The sequence below is a fragment of the Equus quagga genome, chromosome 9 (genome assembly GCF_021613505.1).
Source record: "Equus quagga isolate Etosha38 chromosome 9, UCLA_HA_Equagga_1.0, whole genome shotgun sequence".
Lineage (NCBI taxonomy): Eukaryota > Metazoa > Chordata > Mammalia > Perissodactyla > Equidae > Equus > Equus quagga.
The window spans coordinates 24,382,187-24,396,531 of record NC_060275.1 but is presented as its reverse complement, the minus strand read 5'-3'; the positions used below and the strand labels follow the sequence as shown (position 1 = coordinate 24,396,531).

At 40.3% G+C, this 14,345-nt stretch overlaps 1 long non-coding RNA gene across 1 annotated transcript in view; it reads left to right on the top strand.

Moving 5' to 3' along the window:
- The first annotated feature begins 647 nt into the window (after positions 1-647).
- The window catches only part of LOC124245003 (uncharacterized), a 38,618-nt gene continuing 24,920 nt past the window's right edge, over positions 648-14,345 (top strand). Inside the window, exon 1 of the long non-coding RNA XR_006890161.1 lies at positions 648-765. This is a non-coding gene — a long non-coding RNA (uncharacterized LOC124245003). The remainder of the gene's footprint in view (positions 766-14,345) is intronic.

The window sequence follows — 14,345 nt, the reverse complement described above, 5'->3', positions numbered from 1 at the left end:
TTGTCTGCCTGATCTATCATTTTTGGATATGAATGTGTTAAAATCTTCAAATATAATGTATATAAACTGAACTACTTTCTTCTGTAATTCTATCCATTGTTGCATGATATGTTATGAAATTATATTACTGACAGACATCTGTTTATGATTGCCATACCATCTCATAATATTTTATCTTTTACGATTTGAAAATTTACTTTGAGTTATTTTAGAATTTTTACTTCAAATTGTGCCACCCAAGGCACAAGGGTTTTTGTTTGTTTGTTTCATATTTGTCTTGTATATCTTTTAAAAAAATCTTAGCATTTTCAACTTCTCTGTGCTCCCTCGCCCTACTTTGTCTTCCATAGACAACAGCACTGCATCCTTTTTAAAGATCACATCAGATGATCTCCTTATTTTATTTGTTGAGTTTAATTTATTCTATTTATTATAGTTACCAATGTTTTAAGACTTATTTATGACATTGATGAGCATGAGTATGTGTTTTCTATTTTCTATGCTGACTTACTTTTCTATTTTGCTGTCATCTATTTGAAAGAACAAAATGTTTTGTTAGTTTTTTCTTTTTTCTACTGGTGAGAAACATATATGCTATTTTTACATTTGCTGCTAGTTATTTTTACTCACTAAGAGCCAGTCACACGCTCATTTTCTCCTATCAATGTCTTAGGCTTATCACTAACAATGTCTTCACCTCCGACAGAATGAGAACCTTACTGAACTTTTGGCTCTTTTGGTCCCTTCTCCTGCTCCAGATCTCTTGTAAGTATTATCTGGGATTTTATTTCCAGGTCGTTATCAATATACATTTTGTAGCTGTTTATTTAGACACTTCCTTTCTTTTAACATATTTATTTATATATCCCATTGCTTCCTTTCAGATTAATTTTTATTCTTACTGGAATGTTTTAAAATCCTACTGTGACCAAAAATATCTTTATTTCATCCTCCATAGGTAAATGGAAATATGAAAATTATTCTTTATTTTCCACTAGAAGTATTCTTTTGAGAAGATGTATATTTATCTTATTGTTTAGTTTGCTTTTTCCCTTTGTAAACTTTTAGTTTTTTTCTGTTTTTGATGTTCCTAAATTCTGATATACCTGGGTGTGGGGTTGTTTATTTATATTTATTAAAAAATATTATTATCTATCCTCGGTAGGCATTCCATGATCCCTTTCGATCTGTACTATCATTATTTTTAATTACTAGGGAATATCTTGGTTATTATGTCTTTAAATATTTCCCCTCTGCAGCCTCTTTTTCCTGTCCTTTTGTAATTTTTATTAAGTTGCTATTGCCATTTCTACTTCTGAGCTATCTCTTAACATTGTTTGCATATTTTCTCTCTCTTTATTTCTTCTGATTTTGTTTTTGTTTTCTTTTTTGTCTCCAAGCTCGCAAGTACCACTTGGCTTTTTCCAATCTGTGTTTCATTATGTACATTGAGTTGTTCATTTTGACAAATAAATGTTCATGGCCACTGTATTAGGATTCTATTACTGCCATAGCAAATTACCACAATCTTAGTGACGTAAATTTATTATCTCACATTGTGTAGGTCAGAAGTCTGAGTCAGGGCTTGCCGGGTTAGAATCAAGGTGTGGGCAGGACTGGGTTCCTCACGGGAGGCTGTGGGGGAGAATCTACCCCCAGCCTCATACAAGCTCTTGACAGAATTCAATTTCGTGTAATTGTAGGACTGAGGTCTCTGTTTCCTTGATGGCTGTCAGCTGGGTATAGTTCGCAGGTTCTAGTGGCTGCTCACATGCCTTGGCTCATGACTCCTTGTGTCATTAAAGCTAGCAATGTTGGTTGAGTCCTTGTCCTGACTCATCTCTCTCTCTCACTGACTTCAGCTGATTTTAAGGGTGCATGTGGTTAGATTGGACCCATCTGGATAATCCAGGATACTCTCCCCATCTCAAGATCTGTAGGCTTAATCATATCTGCAAAGTCCCTTTGCCATGTACCATAACATATTCACAGGGTTCTGGGGATTGGAATGTGGTTTTCTTTGGGGGGGCCATTATTCAATTATTCATCCTAGTACAATCATCTATTCTTGCTCTGAGTTTTCAATATCCGTTCTTATCTCTCTGGGAATATTATGGTGGCTGGGTTTTAATTTTCTTCTCAATCTGTTTAATTCTAATTACCCTGCATAGGGCATTTTATTCGTTATCTTTCTTATGTAGTGCTCAGGCTCATGATATTTCACTGGGAACTTATCCATATGACCTTGAGACTCTTGGCTGCCTCTGCTTCACATGCAGTTTAAGTGTGCTAGTAAAAGCTGTGATCCGAGCTTGTATTTTTCTCCCCAAGGCTGGGGGTTAGGTAGGCTGTGCCTTGCATTTGAAGGTCTCATATATGAGGGCCTCTCTTAATCCCTTGTGTGAGATTAGTTTGGGATTTTGAGCTACTCTGCCTCTGGCAGCTGGCACTGCTGTTGCCCTACTCACCACGCACAACCTCCATTGAGGCAGTGCTATTGAGGGGGGTTATGCTTGAGGCAGCCAGCTTGTTTTGCCAAGATCCTGGATTGTAGGTTCCTGAGACACAATTCTGTCCCTGACTATGGAAGAAGGACTCAGCTTAGCTCTTTCTGGCCAGAGGTCCCTATTGGAGCTCCCTGCCCAGGCAGTGTAGAATAATGTTAGGAGAGGAGAGTTTGCACCCAAAAATCTCCACCTGCCCTTCTGAGTCTGTGGCCCTCTGGTGACCCTGGTCCTCTCTCACTCCAGGCTGTCTCTTCATCCTATATTAGCTATACCGGATTCAGACATTAAGGGTTTTTTATAGCTTTCTCCCAGCTTTTGAATGTAGCTGGGTATGCCCTCTGCCTCTCCATGTCTTTTCTGGCATCTTCCATGGCTAGTATGTGGTGAGTGATCAATGTCAACCTTATTCCCTTCAGATCACTTGAGCAGTGTCTAATGGTATCAGCCACTGTATCAGACAGCAGTAGGGACTGTCTATGTCCATCTAACGCATTCAAAACCTCCAAAGCTTCCTTCCTGAAAGCGAGAGAGTCTAAGACCTGTCTATATAGTAACATATGACTCATCGCCAATTAAGGCTTTCCCAGATGCAAGGGACAGAAACCCCACAATTTGGCTTAAACAAAACTGGAATTTGTTAGTTCCCATAATAGAAATGTCCAGGAATGCTTCTGTTTTCATGAACAGATAAATTCAGCGGCTGACATGATGTCATTAAGAATGAATTTTACTCTCTCCACTTCTTGGCTCTCCTCTGTTAGTTTTAATTCTTAAGTCTGCGTGTTAGACCCTGGTAGCTCCAGCAGAAAACTGAGCATGCCCACTTCTGACAGTTGTGGCAAAAGTGTTCTTACATCTCATTGGCTTTGACGAGGTCATGTGACCAGGAGGATGTGGTGTTCTGATTGGCTAAACCTGACTCATATGCTTCATCCTGGATCCACTATGTATCAATCACCTGGGAAGTCTATAATAAATACAGAAATCAAGTAAAATACCATATTGTCTGAAACTTGCTTCAGCATACTATAAAAAAAGGTGTGGAGGACTGAAAGATGAAATAAGATTGGCAAAATATTGTTAATTGTTGGAGGTGGGTGATGATACAAGGGAGTTCATGGTATTATTCTACTTTTGTGTATCTTTGTAAATTTTTATTATAAAAAGTTAAAAAAATAAAAGGGGGCCACCCAGTATCGTAGTGCTTAAGTTTGCGCACTCCACTTGATGGCCTGGGGTTTGCTGGTTCAGATCCTGGGCATGGATCTAGGCACTGCTTGTTGAACCATGCTGTGGCAGGTCTCCCACATATAAAGTAGAGGAAGATAGGCACTGATGTTAGCTCAGGACTAATCTTCCTAAAAAAATAATAAATAAATTAGTAAATAAAAGAAGAAATACCAATCCAGGGAACCCTTATTCTGTACATCTGAGGTGAGGCTTGGACATGAACGTTTTGCGAAATTTATTCTGATTGTCAAGAACCATGGTGATTTAATCATGACACTCATTAAGGTTCATATTCATACCATGAATCATATAGCATAACATACGCATATATATTTTTTATAGCTATTGGACTTTTTACTTCATGAATAATCAATTTTCATTATTTGTGTTCTGATTCCATGTTGAGCATACCTTAACCTTGAGTCTTTTTAGAACTGGTGGTCCTGATAGTGTCACGAAATAAATGTTCCTTTCCTATGAACAAATTAAGAAGAAAAGAGAAAACTCTGCTGAGGTCAGAATATTCAGTCCCCTTCTTCTCTGTGTTTTGGAAATTAGATGGTGTGATTGATTTAAAAGGGCCACAGATCCTTTGCCCACAGATCCACTGTCTCCCATGGAGAGTGGGCTCTATTTTCCTACTGTTGGTTTTGGACTGGCCTTGTGGCTGCTTTGACCAATAGAATGCAGCAGAAGGGATACCGTGGGAGTTCTAAGCCTAGGCATAGGCTTCTGTTCTCACCCCCTCGTAATCAGCTGCCCTGTGAAGAAGCCCAGGCTAGCTGGCTAGAGTGCATGGCCCAGGCGACAGCCACACCAACCACCAGACATGTCAGTGAGGCCATATTAGACCAAACGGCTACAATTGAGGCTCCAGATACCTTCAGGTATGGTGTGACCCTAGGTGAGACCAACAGAAGAACCATCCTGCTAAGCTCAGCTCAAATTGTTGACCCAGAATCACGAGCAAATAAAGTGGTTGTTGTTTTTAAGCCACTAAGTTTTGGAATGGTTTGATATGCAGCAATAGACAACAGATGAGATAGCGTTGCAGCCACGGGCTCTCAAGTCAATGGTTAAGATTTAAAAATGTATTTTCTCTTTTTTTGGAGGTTTATTTTTTTTCAATTCTTGAAAATCTCTAGGCTGCACATCTTAGAGATGATAAGAACTGAGTCTCAGAAGTCTCAGAGTTAAAAACAAAATATATCAAACTGTAATTCTCTTCAAGGAGAACTGGTGTCCTTTATACATTCAGCTTTAGTTTTATCTACTTTTATGACATCTGAATTGCACCAGGATGTGATTTAATTTGGGGCTCAGAACAGAGTTTACATTGGCATTGGGAGAGTTCTCCTGAGACATAAACTTTCAAAGAAACACATAGAGTAATTCAAGGAAAAGTGTGTTCCAAACTACTATGATTTCAAAAACTGCAGAGTTCAGGCACTGAAGCATTAACTTATTCCCCAGATGCTGTTGATGATATTTACCTCTTCTGGGATTAACCCAAGAGCCCCATGAGGCAGGGATAACATTAGATGTTCACTACAGAGGTGATGAAACGGAATTGAATGGAAAAACTGTTTGACTTGTGCTAGTTTCTTACCATCACAGTTGGGAGAGATATAATGTTCTGCAAAAATCACACCAGGGACCTAGATTTTAATGAAGCAAAACTTCCCTTCCCTTGTACCAATCCTCACTGGGTCAGACGGAGAACCACTGATTCCCAATCATTCTGTTCTGAGTCTCTTTGCATTAAAAGAAATCTGAATGAGAAACTCCATTTCCCAATAAAGCTGTGTATGTCCTGAAGCCAATTAAAGCTGTCATGAATTCCTGAACTACACCAGTGAATCTGAGCATCCTTGGGGGTGATTTGCTAAACTGCTCCTTTTAAAGTTAAGGTGCGTTTGCTACAGATTGAATCTTGCCTATGAGAACCAGTCTAAAAAAGAATCATGAATTAAAAGTTATCACTTTGGGGAGGGCCTTTTATCTTCAAAATGCTCAATATATCTAGCAGAGTTCACAATCCAGAATCTTTGACCCCAGATAATCATTTTCCAAATATATTTTAATCAAGATTAACTATTTTCCTCATCTAAACAAGGCTATATTAAATTTGTTTATTTATGTTTTGTGAGGAGGATTGGCCCTGAGCTAACATCCATTGTCAATCTTCCTCTTTTCGTTTGAGGAAGATTGCAGCTAAGTTAATATCCGTGCCAATCTTCCTCTATTTTGTATGTGGGACACCACCACAGCATGGCTTGATGAGCTGTGTGTAGGTCTGTGCCCAGGATCCAAACCTGTGAGCTCAAAGCTGCTGAGGTGGAGTGCATGAACTTAAAACCACTATGCTGCCAGGCCAGCCCTTTAAATATTTTTAAGGAATGTAGTTCACAACTTGTCTACTGAAAAAAGTCATGAATGAGAAGAAAGACGTTTACCGTGAGAGAAGGCTGAGCACTGTATGAAAGGATGAATGGCAAAGACTGGCAACTCATGGAAGCCTAAAAGCCTGCTGACAGAGAGCGCCTGAAGCAGCAGGAAGCCTCTCAAGAAAAATCCACCAGGAGAATTTGAGGAGCTGCTTCTCTGTGCAGGGCCCTGAACCCAGGGTTGCTGTCGACTCCAAAAATGAAGAAGCACAGCGCTCTCCTCAGGAGCTTCCAATCTGTGTAGGCATGGAGGGCATAATGCATCTGAAAGGTTAAGAGGAATGGAAGAGGCAAATAAAAACACAGGACAGGTTTGAGGCATCCCGATAGTGTATGCTAAACGTGAAATGAGTGTATGGTGTGTGCTATGAGAGGTCAGATGGAGCAGAGGCTGCTGGAGGCTGGGCCTGGGGGAAGATCATATATGTTTTGCAGCTGGGTCAGTTTTTGGACCCTGAAGACTGGGTAGGATTTGGAAAAACTGAAAGGATTGGGGGAGGTAATTTAGTTTGGAATTGGTCAGGGAAATTGGTATATGGGGTGGCAAAGAAAAGAGGTAAGAAAGCATATGGCATGAAGCACATCTTGGAGACGGTGGTAGAAAAGTTTAATTCGGACAGAGCGAAGGTGCATGTTGATGGATTGTTGGACGATGAACTGTATTTGAACCTGACTGCAGAAGCTCTTAGTGGTCAAGGCGCTTGATCTACATTCTCTTGGTAATTGAGATCTTACATAAATCTTTGGTGTCTTCAAACATTTGTTAAGACGTCCAGAAGAATAAGGACTATGTGGGGGTCCTGATGAATGAACAGATACTTTCCTAAGAGTTAAAGCTAAAATAAAATGGCGCCACTCTTTCCATCTTTGGACTGAAAAAAGTGACTAGAAGCCAAGTCGATCTATTTACTTTGGATCAGGTTGAGAACCTCTCTATACCAAAATATAGACTTGGTTTTATGATCTGAAGTCCGGTGTCTCTTACACAAAACTGGGCATAAAGAAATTAAGTACTAATCTTCACCACGCTCCCCCACCAAACACGCTTGTGTATGCACAAACATATATACATGTGCACTCAAAGGTGATATTCAATATTTTTAATATTTAACATTTTCAAAATATTTAACATTCAGAAAGTAATATAATATGTGTATGTCAATGTACATGTATGGCATATATGTATTATAACATATTGAGTGATTTAAAGGTACAAATTATTCATCAAATCATTCTAATTATTTTCAAATAATTTGTTGATAATCAGAAATCATCACTGTAATCTTTTGTGTGAAGTGATTGCCATCCAAAAAATAATGCCCTGTTCTAAAGCTTGATTTGATGAAGGCAGCTGCATCAAACTGTTTCAAAACTACCTCACTGAATAGTGAGCCTTTAGGTTTGTGGTACCCAGATGTTTTGTGGCAGCTAGGGGCAACTGGATGCCCAGGCTGTGTTTTGTGGCTGGGTGCCAGAGCTTTCCACGAGGCCTGGGCCTGGATATCCTGTGTCCAGGCCTCAGTGACAAAGCTGCCCCTTCCCTCCCCTATTGCCTGCCGAAGGTGGCCCTTGGAGCAGGAGGCGAAGATGTGTACACCCCTTCCTCCTCATGTGTGCCTCATTATCAATATGAGCCTCGTTATCACTAGGGTTGTGTTTAATCATGTTGCACAAGAAGTGACAGTAGCAGGGCTTCCATTTTCTGAGCAAGAAGAAATGCTTCCTCTTTGATTTCAATAGGAAGGATCTCTGCCTGTAACAGTGAGTTTCAAAGAACTTTACCAATTTTTATAAGCAAGGACTCAGACACAGGCAGCCTTCTATTTTCTTAAGTCAAATGTTGGCAAAAATGTGCACACAGATGGATATACCCAATTCTAGCAGTAGAGACAGCGTCTGTGTCCCAGGAGAAGAGACTGCAGACTGGATGAGCTTCAGCTTCTTAGTTTTAAAGGTGGTCACCGTTTCTCCAATTAGGAGACTATGTTCAAAACTCAGTTTGCCCATAAGTGTGTTAGAAAATGGAATATGATGTTCTGTATAGAATACCTTGAACTAATCTGCCATCCTTATAAAATTTCGAGCGAAATACCCTTTTGGATATTGTTTTTACAAATACTTGGACTAGGTGGGCCCATCTCTCTATAAATGTCAAGATCAGGTGCCCAGGCAGGTAAAGCCAGGCAAGCACCTTCCATTTCAGCCTTCTGTAACCATGAAATCTATTACTGTCTGGGCTCACTAAATATTGTTAACTTCTGGAGTTAGGTAACCAAGGATTATGGCAGAGAGGTTCAAGCCTTAAAGTACATAGTGGTCACCAAAGGAGGTTGCTAAAACTCAGATCTTGGGTCCCCTCACCGCCCCCTCCCGAGACTGTAATTCAGCTGGGAAGGGGTCTGGAATCTTCATTTTCACCAAATGCCTAAGGCATTCTGATGCCCATGAAACTGTGTGCTAGACCTTAAGAAACACTGAACCAGGGCTTCACGTTTCGGGATGTTGTAACTGCAGATCTTTTGAGTGAAGGAGAGTGATTAAGGGTGTAGGGTAGAGGGACGATAAAAATGGTGTTCTTTATATCTAAATTGAGAAATGAAAACATCACGAGTAGCTTCTCTCTTCCCAAGAACTGCCCAAACATGCCACAGTTTTCTGGAAGCTATACAAAACAGGAAGCTACTGTGGTTAATTTCTCGCAAATTTACAATCAGATTAAGACAGAAGTCATTAAGACAGAGACAGCAGGCAGGGAGGGGGAGGAATAGGGTGTCATCCTGTAATTCTCTTTACTTGCAAAACTATTATCATTTGTGAATGAAATGAACACACTGCGAATTCTGATGGTAGGTCATTAACCAAGTAGTTAAATTTAATAAAATCCCAGACTAGTCCAGACAATTGGTGGCCAACTTGAAACTTTCTCATCATGTTCTTACATTATATTTCCTTTTATAACGTGCTGATGGATTCAAAGTGAATTACCGTGATAGAGAATACTATGCATGAGTCAGAAGAAACGAGCTAGATTTACATGTAGCAACATGGTTAGATCTCAAAAACAAAAGACCAAATGAGAAAAGTAAGGAACAGAATGAGATTGATAGTGAAATACAACTTACGTATGTAACATGCACACAGGAAACAATGCTCCCTGTTTTTCAAGGCTAAATACACATCTAAATAAAAGTATGAAAGACGGAATAGAAATACATGCATTAGACTAGTGAGTGCCTATGCTGGAGGAAGAGAAATTGAGATTGTAGATGGAGGATAGAGGGGGAAATCAACAAACCAAACCAAACAAGGAGCTCGCCACAGGTCAATGATGATTGTGGATGTGGCGTTAAGGAGTATGATGGAGTCAATTCTGGGCCTCTGAGGGATGCAAGGAAAAATTTTAAAGACTTGGACCCTGTCCTATGGAACTGCAATTTAATTGGAGTTATATGCATTGAGTAATAAGAAAAGATATAATCAAGGATTGGATAGGAGGTACCACTAAGTACTATGATATCTCAGATAATAGAAAAAAAAGAAAGAAAAAATTACAGAAAATTTTAAGGCAAAAGGAAAGGAAAAAGCAAATGATTCTTGGTGTCTGCTAGTGGTCCTCAGATGCTTTCCACTATGTGGCCGTCTTTGGAAGCCCCGTATTCTCACCATTTCGTCAGTGGCCTGTAGGCATTAGCACTAGTCTAGATCCTCTAATCCTATGCCACTTCCCAAGGACTATTTTGTTCACTTTGTTCTTTTCCATGTGCACAGGAGATATGATTGAATTTTGCCTACTTGAGGAAAATGTTAAACTGATTTCATTTACTTCTTCTTATTCCTTTTTCACACTGATTTTTACAGTGACAGGTTCTGTGAGGTTAGGCAATATTTGAAAAACTTTCTAGTACCACAATGTGCTCTTCTACCTCACATTGGTTAAGGGAATGCTAACTGCTATAGTAGATATACCCCCAATGTCAGAGCCTTGAAGTTCACATCACACTACAGTGATAGTTCCCCTGGACTGCTGACTCTCCTCCACGCAGTGATTCAGGAACCCAGTTTCCTTCAATCTTGAATCTTTGCCATGTTATACACATGGCTCTCAATTCAGCCTGGGGGACTTTTCCATTTCAGCCAGCAGAAAGAGGAGAAAATGGAAGACCATGTTCGGAAAGTTTTGATGGCCCATGATTGGAAGCAGCAGTATATCACTCCCTATTGGCTAGAGCTCAACCATAGGGCTGATGGGAAGGCTGGGAAAGGTAATATATCTGTATGCTCAGGCACATGGGAGATGGGTCTGTTGAATAACTATATTTATTTATTTTATTTATTAGCATCAATCTCATTCATAGGAGGTGTAGAAATGGGAGGTGATACAAGTAATAGGAAATGTACCTTTGATTTTACTTGATATATTCAATGTATTTAACCAGAAGTTGGATAAAGAACCTGGGTGTGCCTTTTAAAAGTCTTTCTTACCAACAAGTATTGATCACAAAACAAAGAAACCTATGTGAACACAACGATTATATGAATTGGAAGGGTTAGCAAGCCTTCACCTGAGAACTATTCTGGTATATGGCCATCTGGGGCAGTAATAAGCTTTGCAACCTCTCCTCTTTCAGCTGCTTTCTGAGTTCTCTGAGCCAAGAAATATCTGGAAGTCTGAGTCTTTCACTCTTGGCTAAATTTAGTAGATTTTGTCCTTGATCTGCCTACACCTTTGAGACTTGCCTGGCCTTTTATGCCTCAGCTGATTTCCTTGGATTCTACTTCTTGAGATCCTGAATTTCTCTACCTAATTGTTTCAGCCCTAGCTGTGCCGTATAAACTTTCCTTCTATCTTGTTCAAGTCAAGGATCAGCTACCTCCTAAGTAGCTAAATTCTGGGTTGTGGTTTTTCCTGGTTAGTATTGTTTTGCTGCTGTCTTTATCTCAGTGTGACTATGGTAGGCTAATGGTTGGGATTTCTATGTGAAATCCCCACGAAAGAGCTTAATATTTTATCTCATATAAATTTGCACTTGATGTGAAGGGTGCTGAGTCATCCAGATTTTCAAATAAAATTTATATTTGAATCATGAAAGGAAGTTCTCCTGGGGACATCTGCTCTAGTGTCTCTGCCACATGTTTAAGGAACTCGCTCATCATGGTTGGTAACTGTTCAAAATGCTCTAGAGGGACCAGAGTGGAGTTTTCTACTCAGGCCTAGGAAAACCAATGTGACTGAATACAAACTTTGTTCCTTAGGATAAGCTGGGGTCTAAAATGTGTGCAGTCATGTAATTAAGTCACCATGCAAATATTGATAACGTATCTTTTACTCACACATTTACCTGAACTGATCAATAATATATAGTGTGATAATTTCTTTGCCTTTGATTTATAAAGGCCAGGCATTGGCAAACTACAGTGTACAGGTCAAATTCAGCCCACTGCCTGTTTTGGGTAGAGTTTCATAGGAACACAGCAACACATTCCTTCACATATTGTCTCTGGCTGTTTTTATGTTACAATGGCAGAGTCGAGCAGTTGTAACAGAGACTGAATGGCCCTCAAAGCCTATAATATTTACCATCTGGTCCTTTACAGAAAAAGTTTGCCTCCCCTGCTTTAGGCAAATACATTGACAGCACTTATATAATTCCTAACAGAATAGATAGCCAATAAATGTACGTTTTCTAGCCCAATCTTCCTTTGCGTATATTGTTTTTTCTACCTGGAATACTTTGACTCTCCAATCATTTATCCATTTTTCTGATGCATATTCATCATGTGCCTATTATGTGGCGGTCACTGCTCTTGGTGCTGGACCAGTAAAGACAACACAGAGTCTCTGTCCTCAAGGATCTCATAGTCTACTGAGGTGGGGAGACAAGAGACAGATAAACAAGTGGCTGTATAGCATCATGTCTCCTCCTGATTGACATCATGAAGGTAAATAAACCAGCTCCTGGGGTCTCTGCCTGTTTGATTCCTACTCATCCTCCAAGGTCTTGCTCAAGCCCAGCTTCCGTCGTGAGATCATCCTTGGGCTCCCCATTTGGTTTTTGCCTCTTTCCCTCCCTGTTAACTCACAGCTCTTTTTATTTTGTGCTTTTAAGGGGTTCAGGTCATTCTACCTTGAACTGGATTTCTTTGTGGATGTTTTTCTTGTCCACTGTAGATTGTGAGCCCATAACAACAAGGACATTTTTGCTGTTTGTTTCTCAACAGCAACTAACACAGTGCCTTAAAATTGATAGGAAATTGGTCAGTATCTTGAGTTAAGCCAGGTCTTTGTTCTAGTAATGGAAGTTTTCAGTACGCAATAATTTGACGCATTCCGCTCATAGTCTGTAGTCTTCCTGAGTTTGTGACCATCACCAACACTGTGGCCCATCGTCACTTACATAAATAGAAGGAGGGTCTTTCCCACATTTTCAGGAGCTGGGATCCCTTTGGGAGTTAACTATACCCACAGGCCCATCTAGACCATATGGTTTATCTTTTCTCTTGATAGAGAAATCAGGTAAAATCTTCTTAAGTGATTATACCCTGAATTTCTCCCGGTAAAGGGAAAAAAAATCCAATCAATCAACCAAATGAAAGGGAGAAAGGGAAGAAGTTGCATAAGTAGTTACCAAATAGGTAATTAATTGAGAAACTCTTGGCTTTTTGTTGCTGTGTTAAACCACACACACAAACCCCTCAGAATCCATGGGCTAGTCTGTTGGGAAGAAAACAGGTTACTTTGTTAGAAAGAAACTAGCGTTGGAGGTTGCATTAATCAGTGCTTAGGGATCAGCCAATTTCTTCCATGCGTGGGATGAATGGGGTTATTCATGAAAGGGCATCTGGGCAGGAAGTGGGGGAGTTGTGGCTCGCTGAGCCAGGCTAGTCTCTGAGAGTGGAAGGGAAATCTGTCATCAGAACAAATGAGCATTAGCTAGGTGAGGGATAAGGCCAAAGGTGCACATAGAAGGCGAATGAGAAGGAAATGAAGAGTTGTAACCTGTTACCAATTTGTACTGTTCTGGGGCAAAGCCACAGATAGGGCTGGGCTGCGGGTCATAAATGTCCTGTATTATACTCATCACGGAGCCTGCCATGGAAAAGACCCATCTCTGTGATCCTTGACCTAGAAGAGACTAATTTTGTTATTATCTCATTCTCTTCAGCACCATGAAATGCTCTCGACTATTTCTCAGCACTGGGAGGAAAGAGCCAGTATTGAGGTTCTGTAATGCCTAACAAAAAAATAAAATTCCTAGATGCCCTTAGCTTCTATCTCAGGATATCCAAGTTCCATTGAGATAGGAAGTGGGAAATTTCTGTTGACTGTGGGAGTGTTTATACATTGGAGATGTGGCAGCATGTCTGTTGGGAACTTGGACAAGATTCTTTCCTCGGCTTATCATGTAAGGCTTCTCTTTGAACTCGGGAGGGCTGCCAGGGTGTCTGGTTTCTTGGAAGCCAGGCTGTGTTCTTGAGGAACGATCCGGTCTTGGGGCAACCTGCAGGCACCTGACATAGGAGCACCTGAGACAAATAGTATAGCAAGCGGCCAGGCAGTGGGCTTGCTTGCTCTCTAAGTTTACATCCCTGTGTATTTAAAGCGTTTCCCATAAGTGTCGTACTTCCAGATCCACATGTTTGTGCATATTTATAAATTGAGACTGATTTCATTCCTAGGATCCCAGGTCCGTGTTTCTAGTAAAGTTTAAGTTGCCCAGCTGAGCTGGTAGAAAAAAAAATGTGGTCTTTGGAAGATGAAGGCAATCTGTATCTATCATTGGTGAACTTGTGGCTATCTATAATGACAAGCACAATGATATTTTCCCTGTAGTAAATATAAGTACATTTGCATAATAATATTGATATTACTATACCAGCCCTGGTGGTCTAGTGGTTAAGATTTGGTGCTCTCACCCCCATGGCCTGGGTTCATTTCTTGGTCAGGGAACCACACCACCTGTCTGTCAGTTGTCATACTGTGGTGGGTGCGAGATGCTGGATTCTGAAAGCTATGTCACTTGTATTTCAAATACCAGCAGGGTCACCCACCATGGACAGTTTCAGTGGAGCTTCCAGACTAAGACAGACTAGGAGGAAGGACCTGGCCACCCACCTCCTGAAAAAATTGGCCATGAAAACCCTATGAATAGCAGCAGATTTG